The following is a 17,568-nucleotide window of genomic DNA, read 5'->3' on the forward strand; positions in this document are numbered from 1 at the left end:
TGCGGCGTTCCGCAAGGATCCTCACTCAGCCCCAACCTCTTCAACGTCTACATGAGCCCTCTCGCAGCCATCGCTCCGCCAACACAACCTCAACATCATCTCCTACGCCGACGACACCCAGCTGATCCTCTCCCTCAGCAACGACCCCACCACCGCCAAAGCCAACCTCCAGGAAGGAATGAAAGACGTTGCAGAATGGATGAAGATCAGCCGTCTGAAACTGAACTCAGATAAGATGGAAGTCCTCATCCTCGGACCATCTCCCTCTGCATGGGATGACTCCTGGTGGCCCCCTGCCCTTGGCACGGCACCCAAGCCAACGGACCATGCACGCAACCTGGGCTTCATCCTGGACTCCTCCCTCACGATGGCCAAGCAAATCAACGCCGTCTCGTCCTCCTGCTTCAACACCCTGCGCATGCTCCGAAAGATCTTCCGATGGATCCCCACCGAAGCCAGGAAGACGGTCACCCAGGCCCTTGTCACCAGCCGTCTGGACTACAGGAACACCCTCTACGCTGGAACGAAAGCCAAACTCCAGAAAAGACTCCAGCGCATTCAGAACGCCTCAGCACGACTCATCCTGGACATCCCTCGCCACAGCCACATCTCTGCCCACCTGAAAGACCTGCACTGGCTCCCCGTCAGCAAGAGGATCACGTTCAGACTCCTCACCCACGCACACAAGGCTCTCCACGACACGGGCCCGAAGTACCTCAACAGCTGCCTCACATTCTACACTCCCACCTGCCAGCTCCGATCCGCCAGCCTCGCCCTCGCCTCCGTCCCACGAATTCACAAATCCACCGTCGGAGGAAGATCCTTCTCTTACCTGGCAGCCAAGACATGGATCTCCCTCCCCACCCACCTACGGCTGAACCTGGCCCATCTCTCCTTCAGGAAACAACTCAAAACCTGGCTGTTCGAGCAGTAGTGACCCCCCCCCCCCCACCCAGCGCCTTGAGACCCTTACGGGTGAGTAGCGCGCTATACAAATTCTTTATGTATTGTTGTATTGGACTCCGTTAATGTAGCAGACGCCCTAATCTGGCTACTATCCAAGAGTTCAATCTGAGATACTCATCACCTTTGAAGAATCTGCAGTGTGAAATGAAGGTCTATGCAACAAAGCCATGGAACTTGTACCTCTTGAAACCCAAATAACAGTTCGTCAAGTAACACCTGTCTACAATGAAATAGCATCTGACTATACAAATGTAAAAAGTGATCAAGTGGTTCCAGCGATCTCAACGAATGCTGATGCAATCCCCACACAATTGACAGAACTGCCTCTGGCTGTTTCATTAACTTTGATACATTTTCCGAGGATCCCAGCGAACCTGAAATGACGCCAGTGAAAAGAATTTTGAAGAACAAGCAACAGACCTTATCTGGTTTCACCATGGATTGAACTTTGGATTGTGTTAGGTGTACTTTTTCTTCTACTTTGGTTGACTCTGGTAATAACTTTGGGAATGCTAATAAATGGAAGATATGTTTAAAAGGACACAGCAAGTAAGAACATCAACTTACTACTCAAGCCACGCAAATCATCTCATCATGAACAAAGAGACTTATCATCAGTGAACATCACAGCCGTTCCTATACCTGCTGGTATAGCTTGGGATAGAACTGATTATGACATTTTTGGCCCTGCGGAGCTGTTGAAGATTCCACACTAGTTCAAGATTTCCTTGAATTACTTTGTTTCATCTAGTACCTTTTCTGATGATTGGGACTTTGAGACTGTTAATAATATGATGTCAGACTTAGAAATGTCTGCTGTATTTACAAATCATGAATACTTAGAAGGTTCATCAGATTATGAATAAATGTATTGTTGTAATCACTATGGTCATCATTTCTTGCACAAATCTGCAAATCCTAGAAATGTACTGATGTATAACCAAGGGGAACATTGTCCGACGCCACCATAGGGTAGCTCAAAAACATTTTATGGCAAATTTCCATACTTTTCGAGTTTTAATGTATCCAATCCAGAATCATTTTAGTTCAAAAATGTTAATAGGACAGGAATGAAAAGTATGTTGACAAATACCAAACAAATTTATTCTGCGGCCTTTTATGCACAGCTGTCTTCGTTAGGTTTCGACTTTTGGAAGGACAACATTGAGGCAAAACCTGCCTGGGGCACAAAAGACTGCCAAGTGCAGGGATTGTGAGCCTTATTTAGAGCCTGCACCATCCCAGAGTAAATAATGTTTTTGAATGACACTGTTCAACAGACATCTTGTCTTGGGTTAGCCAAGATCAAAGAGTTAAACAAACCGTCCGTACCAACACCTACACCTGATAGCAGTAACACTTCAGAGGGGGAGGTCGACGTACGATCCACATTGGAAAAATTGGTTAATCTGGCCCACAGACACAAGCATCTGTCAAGATAGATTCCTGAATAAAACACGGGGTTCAAATTCACTAGGCCAGATCCAAGATATGTTCAGAGACAGCATCCAGGAATAGTAACAACATACAGTGTAGGGAAACTGTGCCTTGAATGGTTACATAGATCTACACTAAAGGATGTTAAACAACACTTATCTTTACTTAAAGATGGCGCTAATCTTAGGGAATTCTTGCTAGGACCAAGAACACCGCACCATAAACGTTTTATATATGCCGGTATCTATGCATTGTATAATGAAGCATGGAAGATTACGCAAGCAAAGACTGCAGAACGAAAATGAGAAATTGATCGTATTAATTTAGAGAAAACTCTCTGTGTAGTTGATGGGTTAACGACTCTGTCCTCCAGGATATATTATTTGGACTGCATAGTATCCTCTGCCATAGACATAATGGAACAGGACTTGATCATGTTGCAACATGGTCAGTCGCAATTACGTTTTATGATGCTATTAGGCAGGAGGTTACAAAACCTTCGTTCAGGCTACGTGCCTTGGCGTCTAATCAACACTAGGTCACTGTTTTCAGAATTCAATCTCACTGAAAAACAGATCAAACTGGCACAGAGGGGAGTAGACTATATGGTGCTGAGCATTGAAAAACTGGAAAGATTGCCATTTACAGTAGCTGAAAAACCAGCTATTAAATGGATAATACGGGGAACGATCACTCTGCCTGTTACAATTTTCCATTTCCAGTATTGCTTAAAACATATACCAGCAGACACATATGAAAGGTTGGGTAAATAATACATCAAAACATCCTGGGAATTACCATACACACACAAATGTTGGAGTGGGGGTAGAGAAGTTTTTCTTAGTGGTAATAATTGCGAAAACGCACTAAGCAGTTCTCTCCTTTGTCAGGGTATTAATTTACACGGGCCTGCAATGGTTCCTCTACCAACTTATGCTGCCACCTGCAAGATTCACCAGCTGCAGCGATTGATCCAATTTTTGGACAGCTTTCTAATGGAAGTTACCTCATGTTGAACGATCAAAGCTGCTGTGGCATGTTGCCAGGATTACCTATCTCGTAACTGTGTCAGCCAGGGTCACTTGCTGTATGCAAGTATTGTTTCCTAAAAGCAAGACAGACCGGGAGTCGCCGTTATGGCCTTCACTGAACATCATGTAGTGTAGTTCCTATATTCCCAATAGGCTCTGCGTGTTGGAATAACATATCCTATAGATTTGACATAGGACTTATGTCTACTAGGTCTCTATCGAATATATTAGACTTAATTGTGAGTGCCAGCTAGCTCAGAGGTCACTAGAAACGTTTTCGAATAAACAAGAAGGGATTAGTTTCTGACAACCGCATAAACATGACACTTTGTTTCCCCAAGAATAAAACTGATCTTGTGGAAACAATAGATAGATATTTTAATCAGTCAAACTTGCATGCTTCGTTTCATCAGAGGTGCAGAGAAATAGAGAGACAGGCGTTTTCAATAAAAGGGTTTATTGAACAGTCTTCTTTCTCATGCAAGTAAAGTGAACTGCTACAATCGTAATACTGGTTGCAAAGTATAATGCGTACAGTAAGAAGAGTATTATAAAATAATACTGTAAAAGCATTGTATGGTTTCTAGACCATAGATAAATACATACATAAATAACAAAAGCTAAAAGTACTCAACTGGTGCTTCTAAAATACGCCTACCCCAATGTACCTAACCTAAGTCTAGTACGAGGGAAGAAGTAAGTGAGGTGTAGCATAGGTTTGGTTTGTCTTTGCCAAGAATCTAACCAAGATTTCTCTTAGGGTCTAATCAGCTCCGTACCTTTGTTTTAGAATGAAGGAGTTCTGGTATCTCAGTCTCGGGACTCGATTTCCCAACACACCGCAAGGGGAGCTTGGAAACACTGGAGCTTGATTCTCAGCAAGAGAAAGGACAGCTTCTCTGTCTCTGTCAATGTGTCAGCTGGAGGGTCGGCTTCCTTCGGCACTTGCTGTAGCGAGCTGCGTCCGGCAAGTAGATAGTCGAGCTGCTCTGAACCAACGTGTGTTTGCTGGGCCAAGTGTAGGCATATTTATACCTTGAAGGTGCCTAGTTTGACGTAAATGTGGACATAATAACGTCATCAAAGAACCCCAAGGGAATGGTAGTTCTTTGAAAACTCCATGATTTCTAGTACAAATCAATATTCAAGTACAGGGATGTCCCCGACTGCTGAAGCCGAGTTTTCCAAGAAATCGTTGTGGCTTTTTGAAACTAGTGGAAGTAGCGATGCCTGTATTTGGACTGGGTGGGTTATGTCTAAATATGGGTATGATTTCTATGTCTATATAAGGGCAATGTGAATTATGCCTATATAAGGGCATGACACTGTAAATTACACTTGGATTCTAAAATGCTACACAACACCCACTCCACTTTATTATGTTCAATATTACTAAATTCGAAGCATTTTTAAACATATCTAAAGCATGATGTGTAAAAATCCCTCCCAAAATACTTAAAATGCATTTGAAATGGTTGTACACGAAAAATGAGCATTTGTGTTGTACGCATTTAAAAAAGCAATATTTTCATTCACAGCATGTAGTGTGACATTAAAAAATGCTTATCAGAATGAGTCATGAAATAACATTCATGAAATGGCTCTTAAATACAGAAGAAAGGTCGAGACCATTCCATGACAGAATATATAAACTGTTCAGGTTGTGGACAAGGTCACATATTGTCACTTGGAAGTGTTTCAAAGAATTCTTGTTCTCTTAGAATAGTTTTACTTCAAGCAGATTACATTGGGCCCCAAAAAAATTACATTTTGGAAAAAGTCAAATCACAGCAAAATAGAGTTCTTAAAGTTGGAAGTTTTGTTTTGAAAAGTGGAGGTCGAATACAGAGTCCCATAGAACGCTGTTCGTCGGAGATGGAGATGGTACCTGTGTGCCTGTCGATCCATGTATCTCACCGTCAGCAGATTGCGTCTGTGAGATCTCAATGAATGCCGTCATCAGGAATGGTAGTCGCTGGGGACAAAACGATGCATGGGCCATTACTGAACCAAGCAACGCATCAACATCCATTGGCAGTGCTGACGGAAGTGTTAGACAGACGTTCAACACGCACTCTTCTCCACATAGCAGGTATCGTAGAACAGGTAAGATGCAATCTTGCCAGATTGGTCGGAATGATAGGAACCATATTCAGGTCTCTTAACCGAGCCAGGACCAGGATCTGTACCATGCGTTCACAACACTTCATTGCCAGGAGAGTGTTCTCTATGGTAATCTGGGTGTCGCTGCTGACCGGACTTGCCATATCAGAGCAGAACGAACAAGAATAGTATTCTTGCTACGAGTCCCAAAATGAGAGGCAGGCAGCCAAACACCTAGTGCACGAAGTTTGGAAAAATGCAGAGGACTGCTTCAAATGGTGCTAACAGTCCTGAAAAAACTGTCTTAAATACATGTACAATACCACTTGTGTCAGACATGTTTAAGATACGACCTAACATTTCTACTAAATGTATTGGGCAGTTTGTGGATAAAAAAGGCATGTATTTCTGAAGAGGACATTGCAACTTGTAGTTCATACGTCTCTTTAGACAAGGTCAGTGGCACAGTTTTTTGTAAATGAATGACTTTCATTCTGCTTAAAGTATCAATTCGAATAGAAAAAATATTCTGTGAAGGCCATAACGGTGACTCCCCGTCTGTCTTAGCTTTAGGAAACAATACTTGCATACACTAAGTGACCCTGGCTGACACAGTTTCGAGATTCCTGGCATCATTCCACAACAGCTGTGATCATTCAACATTCTATAGCTCCCATTAGAATGCTGCCTAAAAATATATCACTGCTGCTGGAGAACCTTGCAGGTGGTAGAATAAGTTGGTTGAAGAACCATCACAGGCTCCATGTAAATTAATAACCTGACATAAAAGTGTACCACTTAGTGCGCTTTTACATTGTGTACCACTAAGAAATACTTCTTTTCCCCCACTCCAACATTTGTTTGCGTATGGTAATTCCCAGGTTGACTTTATGTATTCCTTAACCAAACTTTCATACACGGCAACTGGTATATATTTCAAACGGTATTCAAAATTGAAAATTGTGACAGGCAGAGTGATTATCCAGTGTATTATGCATTCTGTTTCAGGTTTTTCCAAAACAGTTAATGGTAATCTTTCCAGTTTTTCAATGCTCAGCACCGTATATTCTGTTCCTCTTTGTGCCAAAGTGATATGTTTATCTGTAAGGTTAAAAACAGAAAACAATGACGTGGTGTTGATTAGACGTCATGGCACATATCCAAAACGAAGATTTTGCAACGTCCAGCCTAAAAGCAATATAGAACATAATTGCGACTTTCCCCTGCTGTAGCATGAGCAAGTCCTGTTCCATTATGTCAATGGCAGAGGATACTATGCTGGAGAAAGAATACATTCTGGATGACAGGGTTGTTAACCCATTGTCAACTACAGAGTGCTTTCTCTAAATTAATACAATCAATTTATTGTATTCTTTCTGCAGTCTCTGCCTGTGTCGCTTTCCAAGCTTTAGTATAAATGGCATAAAGACCTGCGTACATGAAAAGTTTATGCTGTTGTTTCGCAGGACCTAGTAAGAAGTCCCTTAAATCAACGCCATCTTTAAGTAAAGATAAGTGTTGTTTAACCTCTGTCAGTGTAGATTTTTGTAGCCACTCAAGGCATAGTTTTCCTACACTGTATGTTGTTACTATCCCGTGAATGTTGTCTCTGGACATATCTTTGATCTGGACTAGTTACTGTAAACCTTTGTGTCTTGTTCAGGAATCTATCTTGACGTGTCTGTGGGCCAGATTAACCATTTTCCCAATCAGGATCAGTTCTGTTTTAAGTAAAATAGTTTTTACGTCGAACCCTCCTTCTGAAGTGTTTTGACTATCAGGTGTAGGTGTAGGTATAGACGGTTTGTTCAAATCTTTTATCTTGTAAAGTAAAGCAAAATGTTTTGCCTATGGGAGGTATTATTTCCTGCTCCTAAATCAGGACTCAAAGTAACAACATCAATCCACAACATTCATTCATCTCGCATTTTGTTGGTTTAGGAAAACACTCACCAGAAGGGAACAAGAACAATCTGTTTATGAAAATATACAATTTATTTTAAATAAAAACATATGAATTCCTATGTATAGCAGATTAAAAAATGAAATACACAAATAAAAGCCACCTAATGTGGATATGGAGAAAATTTTACAAAAAAGACACTATTATCTGTCTTGGTTGTGTCATTTCGGACCCTCGTTTGACAACAGTGGGGAAGAAAAACTTTTTCTTTAACCAGTTTGTTTGTTGACAACACCGAATATGACTGGGTATTAGTGCGTCAACGCGTTTCGGAAGCTAAAGTTGATAATGGCTTCCTTCTTCAGGACAGGCTCTATATGTTTTCTCCAACAAATTTTGAATCACACCTAATGCACAAATAAAATACCGCTATTAGCTCCTGGTTTAACAGTTACTGGCTGCACATGTTTCAATAAGATCTTATAAGAACAGCTGAGCAAGATTAGCCATCACATGTCACAATAGATACTCAAATCTATATATGGAAGAACAGTTCTATCTGTAAGCAAAGGGCCTATATAGACTTATGGGTGGCATATGTTTACTAGCCAGTCATTTTGTATTTATACAATCCCCTAAGTTTCAACATTCTAAACATCTAAACATCTAAGGTATACTTCATACCTTTTCTACACTGCTGTTAAACCATTTTGTATTTAAACATATTCCATGTATCGCATTTCTAAAAAAACATACATGTCCAGTTCTAAGAAAACGTACATATAAAAATTTCAATTATGGCCTATTTGTACCAAAGATGTTTGCTATCGTCTTCTTTCCCAGAACATTATGCTAAAATCAAGAGCCATCTGGTTAGTGTATCGCATTTCTACTAAAACATACATGTCCAGTTCTAAGAAAACGTACATATAGAGATTTCATTTATGGCCTATTTGTACTAACAATGTATGCTGTCATCTTCTAACCCAGAGTATTAAGCTAAAATCGAGAACCAACTGGTTGGTGTTGTCCACACCTTTCTGGCAGTCACACAATCATTCATACAAATCATTCATACACCAACTATGTTGCAATTTATTATTACTGACCAATGCAGTTGTGTTGCAGGAACAAATCTACGTGCTTCTTAGTGTTCTTTAGGTGGTCGCCTTCTATTGTACGTGGACCACCTCAATCCTGTGTATAATTAGGGAGAGTACAGCATTAAGTATGATTTCGTGGTGTGCCCAGACACAATTAGTTAAAGGGCATTTCTCTATTACCTCGATATATCAGAGGACTTCAAGTTCCTTAAGGTTGATTTGTCGTTTTATACGCAATACCCTACGTGGGTTAAAGAATTTCGGGTTAATTATTTATATAGTCCCTTTAGTTGTATACTGCACAGAGCTCAATTCGCTACGAAGTTATGTAAAGTTACCTTGTACCTTGTACTGTTCATAAACAGATTGTTCTTGTTCCCTTCTGGTGAGTGTTTTCCTAAACCAACAAAATGCGAGATGAATGAATGTTGTGGATTGATGTTGTTACTTTGAGTCCTGATTTAGGAGCAGGAAATAATACCTCCCATAGGGAAAACATTTTGCTTTACTTTACAGTTATTGGTGCTCTATTTCCCTACGGGTTATTACGAGCCCCTCTCTTTCACTTATACCAAATCTTTTATCTTGGCCATGCCAAGGCAGGATGTCTGTTGAACAGTATCATTCAAATACATTATTTGTTCAAGGATAATGCAGGCTCGAAATAAAGCTTCTATTCCCTGTACTTGCCAGTCTTTTGAGCCCCAGACAGTTTTCGCTTCTATGTTGTCACTCCAAAAGTCGAAACCTAATGAGGACAGCTGGGCATAAAAGGTTGCAGAATACATTTGCTTTGTATTCATTAACATACTTTTGTTTCTTGTCTTATTAACATTTTTAAAGTAAAATGTTTCTGGATTAGAGGTATTAAAACCTGAGAAGTATGGAAATGTATCATAGAATTTTTTTGAGCTACCCTTTGGTGGTGTTGGACAATGTTCCCATTGATTGAAAGTATAAATATTCCTAGGGTTTGCAGATTTGTGCAAGTAATGATGACCATAGTGATTATAACAATACATTTGTGCATAATCCGATGAACCTTCTAAGTATTCATGTTTTGTGAATTTAGCAGACATCAATAAGTCTGACATCATATTATTAAAAGTCTCAAAGTCCCAATCATCAGAAAACGTGCTGGGTGAAACAAAGTCACTCAAGGAAACCTTAAATTGATGTAGAATCTTCAACAGCTCTGGAGGACCATAGATGTCATAATCAGTTCTGTCCCATGCTATACCTCCTGGTATAGGAACGGCTGTGATGTTCACTGATGTCAAGTCTCTTTGTTCACGATGGGAATATTTGTGTGGCTTCAGGAGCAAGTTAATGTTCTTACTTGCTGTATCCATTTTACTATATCTTCCATTTATCAGCATTCTCAAACTTGATACAAGAATTAGCCAAAGTAGGAGAAAAAGTACGCCTAGCACAATCCAAAATTCAACCCATGGTGAAACCAGATACGTTTTTTCAAGTTGTCGAAAAAGTTATGTTACTTGTTCTTTAAAAGTTTTATTTGCTGGCGTTGTTTCAGGCTTACTGGGATCCTCAGAAAACGTATCAAAGTTAATGAAATAGCCAGAGGCAGTTCTGTCAATTGTAGGAATTGCATCAGGATTACTTGAAATCACTGGATCTACTGGATCCTTTGTCATGTTAGTATATTCAGATGCTACATCATTGTAGACAGGTGTTTCTTGACAAACTGTTATTTACGTCTCAAGAGGCACAAGTTCCATTGCTTTATTGCTTAGTCCTTTGTTTTGTGCTGCAGAGTCTTAAAATGTTATTAGTCTCTCAGTCTGAACCTCTTGGATAGTAGCAAGATTTGGTCTTCTGCTACATCTTTGTAGTCTACTGGGCCTACTACTTATTATCGCCCACATGATGTGGTTTGACCAAGTCGATGGATATGAACCTGTTCTCTTTTCTTCCAGCAAGGGGCGGCAGTAACACTGTTCTTGATCCGTGGATTGCTAGTACAGTTACTGGTTTTCTGTAAGAATGCCCAAATTCCTTCTTATCCACGATCTTTTCTCTGACTAGATTCCCAATCTTTGGAATCCAGACAGGTCTTGCTGGGACGGGTGGTTCTCCTTCAGTGGCCGTTGGCTTCTGTATTGTGTTGCTTTGACTTCTCCTTTTCTTGTTTAACAGCCAAACATTCATTGATATCAAAGGGTTTTTGTTCCACCACTGAAGTGTGACGATCGAGGTCCTGGACAACCATTCCAGTACCAAAAAGGATTTCATATGGAGTGATTCCACCCAGAGAATTTCTTGGCAGATTATTTAAACTATGTTGGGCACATTACATGTTTGACCCACCCGTTACCCGAGCCTAATACCCTAGCTCTTATAGATTGCTTTATGTCCCGGTTTTTTCTTTCCATTACAGAATTTCCCTCAGGATGGAATGGACTTGAATACCGCAATGCAACGCCCAGATTGGCCATGGCCTCCTTGTAAGCTTTGGAGCTAAACGCAGGACCCTAGTCAGAATGTAGCGTGCCGACTGCGTATGTGCAGATAAAGACTCGCAAATCTTGTACAACAGTTCGGGCGTCAGCCGAGCGCTGTGGCCACATCCAAATGAATCTGTCCTAATAGTTGTGAGACCGCATTCGTCCATATTGACGTCTACGTGTAGAAAGGCTAATGCTGTCTAACAATGGTGTCTGTACTGGGCTGGCTACACTGTAGTCAGGTATTTGCCGGCGTTCCCTGCTGCGATCTCTGTTGCAGTCATGGCAATTAATTGCAAACTCGTGAATGGTGGCATTCATCCCTGGCCACCAGTACGTCTCTTTTAATTCCAGAATGGATTTAGAGATCCCTTGATGTATCAGACCCTCTCCCATATGTGCTTTTGTATCAAAGCTCCTCTACATCTCCTGTTTGGGATTACTCTATCCTCCACTACAGGGATTCGAGCAAAAGGGACGGAGTTGGCATCAATTATGTATGAATATTCAAGTGGGTAGTTTAGAGGTTCGCTGCCTTTGCTTGTGGCATTGATAGCTAGCATTGTTCCGCCGTCTATTTTTGTTTTTGAACGAGTGATTGCAGCTACGGAAGCCGTTTGTACAGCTGCCTTCACGGCTTCATCAGCCAATGAATTCCCTGCAACGTGAACGCCATCACGCTGATGACTCAGTGTATGGATTACGTGAGTCTTTTGTAGTTCTTTCTGTAATTGAACTACTTTTTCCCAAAGCATCTTATGCTTGATTGTGCCACCTTTTGCATCTTTGAAACCGTTTTGAACCCAGTTCTGCAAGTATTCATTGTAAGACTGGACGCAGTAATACGAATCGCACACTGTGAGTGTGGGGAATTCGCGACCAGTATTTTTAAGCGCTATCTTAAAAGCCTGTAGTTCAGCTCGCTGAGCTGTACAGTCTCCAAGAGATTGTGTTTTTGTGAACATAGGTCGGAATTTACCATCGCACCAGCGACCTTTAACAATCGCGCATGCAGCACTATAAGCTTGTTGACCCCACTTGCGGGCTATGCTGATCCGTCTGTATATATTATACATTCGTACTGTTCTAGAGGCAGAATCTCAGTGGGCAGACGACATTCTTGTTTGTATTCTAGAAATTCTTGAGTTTTCAAATAAGGGTCAAAAACGTATTCAGTGACTGTTGCAGCAAGAGAGTTAACCCTTTGTATCCATCTTGGATGTAAAGCCGTTGCATTCGGAATGCTTGCTTTTGTCACTGACTCTAAGGCAGGTACAGGAGTAACGACCATTATGCGTTTACCCTGTGCGACAGCTCTCTTTTGCTACTGCAGTTTGAACCGCTGTCAGAATTTTTTCTGTTGAAGTGAATTTAATTTCAGCTTGTGTGTACAAGTGTGATTTGTAAGCTATTGGTACTTTTTCACCTTCATTAAAGGTTAAGTACGTAAATCCGCATCTTCCTTGGATTATACTGATTACAAGGTTGCGTATGTTTACGTGTATCTTTAAATGTGATGTTGCTAACATGTCTGTTTGCACTGAACGCAACATTTCTGTGTTCACTTGATAACTTGTATCCCAAGAATAGGACGTTGCATTTGGCAATTCTTGATTTTTTAAAGTTGAATTTGTACTCTTCTGTGGCGAATCCAAGTATAATTATATTCACTCTGTTCAAGTGCCTGTCCAAGTCATCGTCTGTTAGATAGATGTCATTGACATAAGATAATGCCTCATCATCATACGTTTGTAGTAACTCTGTTACTCTGGCTGAAAATAACCCTGGACTATTCTTGAATCCCTGTGGGAGACGACAGAAGTGACGTTGTGTCCCCATAATTGCGAAAGCGGTCAAGTTTCTGCTTTCAGGTGCAATGTTTTGACAAACAAAACCGTTAGAAATATGTGGTCACTGGAGTCAAGCTATCCAGGCTGATAGCCAGAAACCGGTCCTTGGATGCTTGATTCCGGTCTAGGAAAGACATGGCTTGGTAGTAGGGGCTGGACTGTTCCCATGAGGCACAGGGTCAAGGCTGATTTGCATATAGCCATTGTCTGACCTAGCGTGGTGTGGAGTGCAAAAAAACTATGGATTTAGGCCCAGATCTTTGTACTGGGGTGAATGTAAGACATTGTTCTGCATTCTGTCCATCAACTGTGTTTTTTGCAATTTTCACCCCGAGTGGGCTGGGTATGCTCAGACGTGAGTCCCAGGCTCTCCACATCACTGGAGTCAAGCTATCCAGGCTGAAGAAGGCTGATAGCCAGAAACCGGTCCTTGGATGCTTGATTCCGGTCTAGGAAAGACATGGCTTGGTAGTTTGGGCTGGACTGTTCCCATGAGGCACAGGGTCAAGGCTGATTTTCATATAGCCATTGTCTGACCTAGGGTGGTGTGGAGTGCAAAAAAAAAACGATGGATTTAGGCCCAGATCTTTGTACTGGGGTGAATGTAAGACATCGTTCTGCATTCTGTCCATCTACTGTGTTTTTTGCAATTTTCACCCCGAGTGGGCTGGGTATGCTCAGACGTGAGTCCCAGGCTCTCCACATCACTGGAGTCAAGCTATCCAGGCTGAAGAAGGTTGATAGCCAGAAACAGGTCCTTGGATGCTTGATTCCGGTCTAGGAAAGACATGGCTTGGTAGTTCGGGCTGGACTGTTCCCATGAGGCACAGGGTCAAGGCTGATTTGCATATAGCCATTGTCTGACCTAGGGTGGTGTGGAGTGCAAAAAAACTATGGATTTAGGCCCAGATCTTTGTACTGGGGTGAATGTAACACATTGTTCTGCATACTGTCCATCAACTGTGTTTTTTGCAATTTTCACCCCGAGTGGGCTGGGTATGCTCAGACGTGAGTCCCAGGCTCTCCACATCACTGGAGTCAAGCTATCCAGGCTGAAGAAGGCTGACAGCCAGAAACCGGTCCTTGGATGCTTGATTCCGGTCTAGGAAAGACATGGCTTGGTAGTTCGGGCTGGACTGTTCCCATGAGGCACAGGGTCAAGGCTGATTTGCATATAGCCATTGTCTGACCTAGGGTGGTGTGGAGTGCAAAAAAACGATGGATTTAGGCCCAGATCTTTGTACTTGGGTGAATGTAAGACATTGTTCTGCATTCTGTCCATCAACTGTGTTTTTTGCAATTTTCACCCCGAGTGGGCTGGGTATGCTCAGACGTGAGTCCCAGGCTCTCCACATCACTGGAGTCAAGCTATCCAGGCTGAAGAAGGCTGATAGCCAGAAACCGGTCCTTGGATGCTTGATTCCGGTCTAGGAAAGATATGGCTTGGTAGTTCGGGCTGGACTGTTCCCATGAGGCACAGGGTCAAGGCTGATTTGCATATCGCCATTGTCTAACCCAGGGTGGTGTGGAGTGCAAAAAAACGATGGATTTGGGCCCAGATCTTTTGACTGGGATGAATGTGTGACATTGATCCACATTCGGTCCATCACCTGTTTTGTTTGCAATTGCCGCCATAAGTGCGCTGGGGATGCTCAGACGTGGGTCCCAGGCACTCCACACCACTGGAGTCAAGCTAGCCGGGCTGATGAGAGGTGTTACCTCGAAACCGGTCCGGTCCTCGGATGCTTGATTCCGTTCTGGGAAGGACATGGCTTTTGTAGTTCGGACTGGACTGTTCCCATGGGGCACAGGGTCAGAGCTGATTTGCATATCGCCATTGTCTAACCCAGGGTGGTGTGGAGTGCAAAAAAACGATGGATTTGGGCCCAGATCTTTTGACTGGGATGAATGTGTGACATTGATCCACATTCGGTCCATCACCTGTTTTGTTTGCAATTGCCGCCATAAGTGCGCTGGGGATACTCAGACGTGGGTCCCAGGCACTCCACACCACTGGAGTCAAGCTAGCCGGGCTGATGAGAGGTGTTACCTCGAAACCGGTCCGGTCCTCGGATGCTTGATTCCGTTCTGGGAAGGACATGGCTTTTGTAGTTCGGACTGGACTGTTCCCATGGGGCACAGGGTCAGAGCTGATTTGCATATCGCCATTGTCTAACCCAGGGTGGTGTGGAGTGCAAAAAAACGATGGATTTGGGCCCAGATCTTTTGACTGGGATGAATGTGTGACATTGATCCACATTCGGTCCATCACCTGTTTTGTTTGTCATACTTAATGGAGCAGTCCGTCAAACTGCCAATGACTAGAGTTCTCTGCTGGGCTGGCTGACAACTATAAATTCGGAGGATGGGTATGCCGAACTCTAATTCAGTCCCTTAATCTTTTGTTGTTCGGTGAGTACATTTTCAGTCGCTTTTTGCACATATTGGGATCAATCTTTTGTTGTTTGGAGAGCACATTTTTTTTGTGGCTTATTATACATACTGGTGTCAATCTTGGTTGAACAAGAACAAGATTTAAGAACCATTTGATAAACAAATTAGGCATAAACCTGATGAAAGAATACAATTTTGCAACAATTTAAATGGTGAAAAACCAGTGGTGGAATGTGGCTCAAGGTAATATGCCCACATCCTCTTTAGAATGAAAACTTGAATAAAACCATCTTTAGATACAGGCATTAGAATTCCATCAGATGAGATCTGTTTACACTTTCAGCTAAACCATTACTGATGGATAACTACAAGTTAGTGTGTTTGAACAATATCAAAGAAATCAGACAATTTTGTCGAAAGTGGAGAGGATTGTAATGGAAGTGAAACATTCCCATCTGAGAAAGCATTCACTATGAAATTATAACATGGCCTCCTGGTGGGTTCTCTAACACATTTCCACTCTATCCATTTTGAAACATAAATACTTGCAATCCATTAAGAATGTGAAGTGAAATGTATGGCCAGGTGTTGCCAATGTCCTACTGGAAACTCAATTGGAAGTTTTACTGAACTTTAAACACTTGTTTGACTTAGAACAAACTTTACAAGTTTTCCCATAGTTGCTAATCATCTCATTCATAAAAGGTCACGAATGATGGTTTGAAACCAATTTCTTTATCCCAGTTTAATCGTCCTATGTTTTTATTAACACGTATAATTACATACATGCCAATAAACCCGATTCAGGCAGTAGACTCCGGATCTTTTTAAAGCCAAAAATAGTTTTATTTTTGCGGTCTCTTGCCTAAAATTGCTTCCGCCTATATATATATATATATATATATATATATATATATATATATATATATATATATATATATATATATATAAATCGACCCACTTCCTCCGTTTACACCGGGACCTTAAAACTGCGGTGCAATCCAGGGGCGGAGGTCGCCCTGTATATATTATTGTCCACCAAGCACAGCAGCCGCTGTGCCAATGCACTCCAACCAGTAAATTCAAGGAAACCATGAAACAGTGCGTGTGCTCGAAAGATTTAATTCTCCATTCGCAGTTCCAGCATACAATACACGGCAAGTATAGAACAAAAAACCCAACGCGTTTCGGCGATGACTCTCGCCTTGCTCACGGGCAAGGCGAGAGTCATCGCCGAAACGCGTTGGGTTTTTTGTTCTATACTTGCCGTGTATTGTATGCTGGAACTGCGAATGGAGAATTAAATCTTTCGAGCACACGCACTGTTTCATGGTTTCCTTGAATTTACTGGTTGGAGTGCATTGGCACAGCGGCTGCTGTGCTTGGTGGACAATAATATATATATATATATATATATATATATATATATATATATATATATATATATATATCATTGGACAAAATACGTTCCCTCAACTATTTTTCAGAATCACTCACTTTTCATTTTTAATATGTTGGCATCTATGCAATTCCTCACTCCTATCGCTCTATCCTCCTCTTTTCCTCATTGACTCGTTGCCTTCCTCTACATTATCTGCCCATTTCCCCCATGTGTTACATTTTCATTCTCTCCTCTATCTGTCACGTGTCAGGTGTCTCCCTACTTCACCCTTTCCTTACCACTGTGTCCTCGCCCAGCCTTGTCAAGTGCCACACATCTTGGGTTACAATAAAACATTTTAGAAAACCTTTCCCATTACTTCATGACAGCTCATTTGTCACACATATCAGCTGTGAGGTGACCGTAGGTTCTTAAATATTTTACACAATCCAAGGGTCTAAGAAACTGTGCATGCCCCATAGTTTCATGTAACAAATAGGAAGACAGGTCACAGGTGTCACTCTGAACTAATTACATTAATTTGTAGTAGTGACTCTAACTGCCTCCCCTGGCACTGGACAGGAAATGGCTCACACACAGGGAAATCGGACAATGTGATCCCTGTGCAGGCTGTTGTCATGCAGAGGTGAGTTCAAATGTTTGCTTAATAGTAATCATGTATTTCTACATCCTTCTGAGACAAAGCTGTGACCCTAGTTTGTAGTATAGTTCCTATATTCCCAATAGGCTCTGCGCATTGGAATAATATATCCTATAGATGTGACGTAGGACTTAGGTCTACTAGGTCGCTATCGAATATATTAGACTTAATTGTGAGTGCCAGCTAGCTCAGAGGTCACTAGAAACTTACTCAAATTCACAAGAAGGGATTTAGTTTCTGAGAACCGCATAAACATGGCAACCTTGTTTCC

This window comes from Lissotriton vulgaris, chromosome 1_1 (genome assembly GCF_964263255.1).
Source record: "Lissotriton vulgaris chromosome 1_1, aLisVul1.2, whole genome shotgun sequence".
Lineage (NCBI taxonomy): Eukaryota > Metazoa > Chordata > Amphibia > Caudata > Salamandridae > Lissotriton > Lissotriton vulgaris.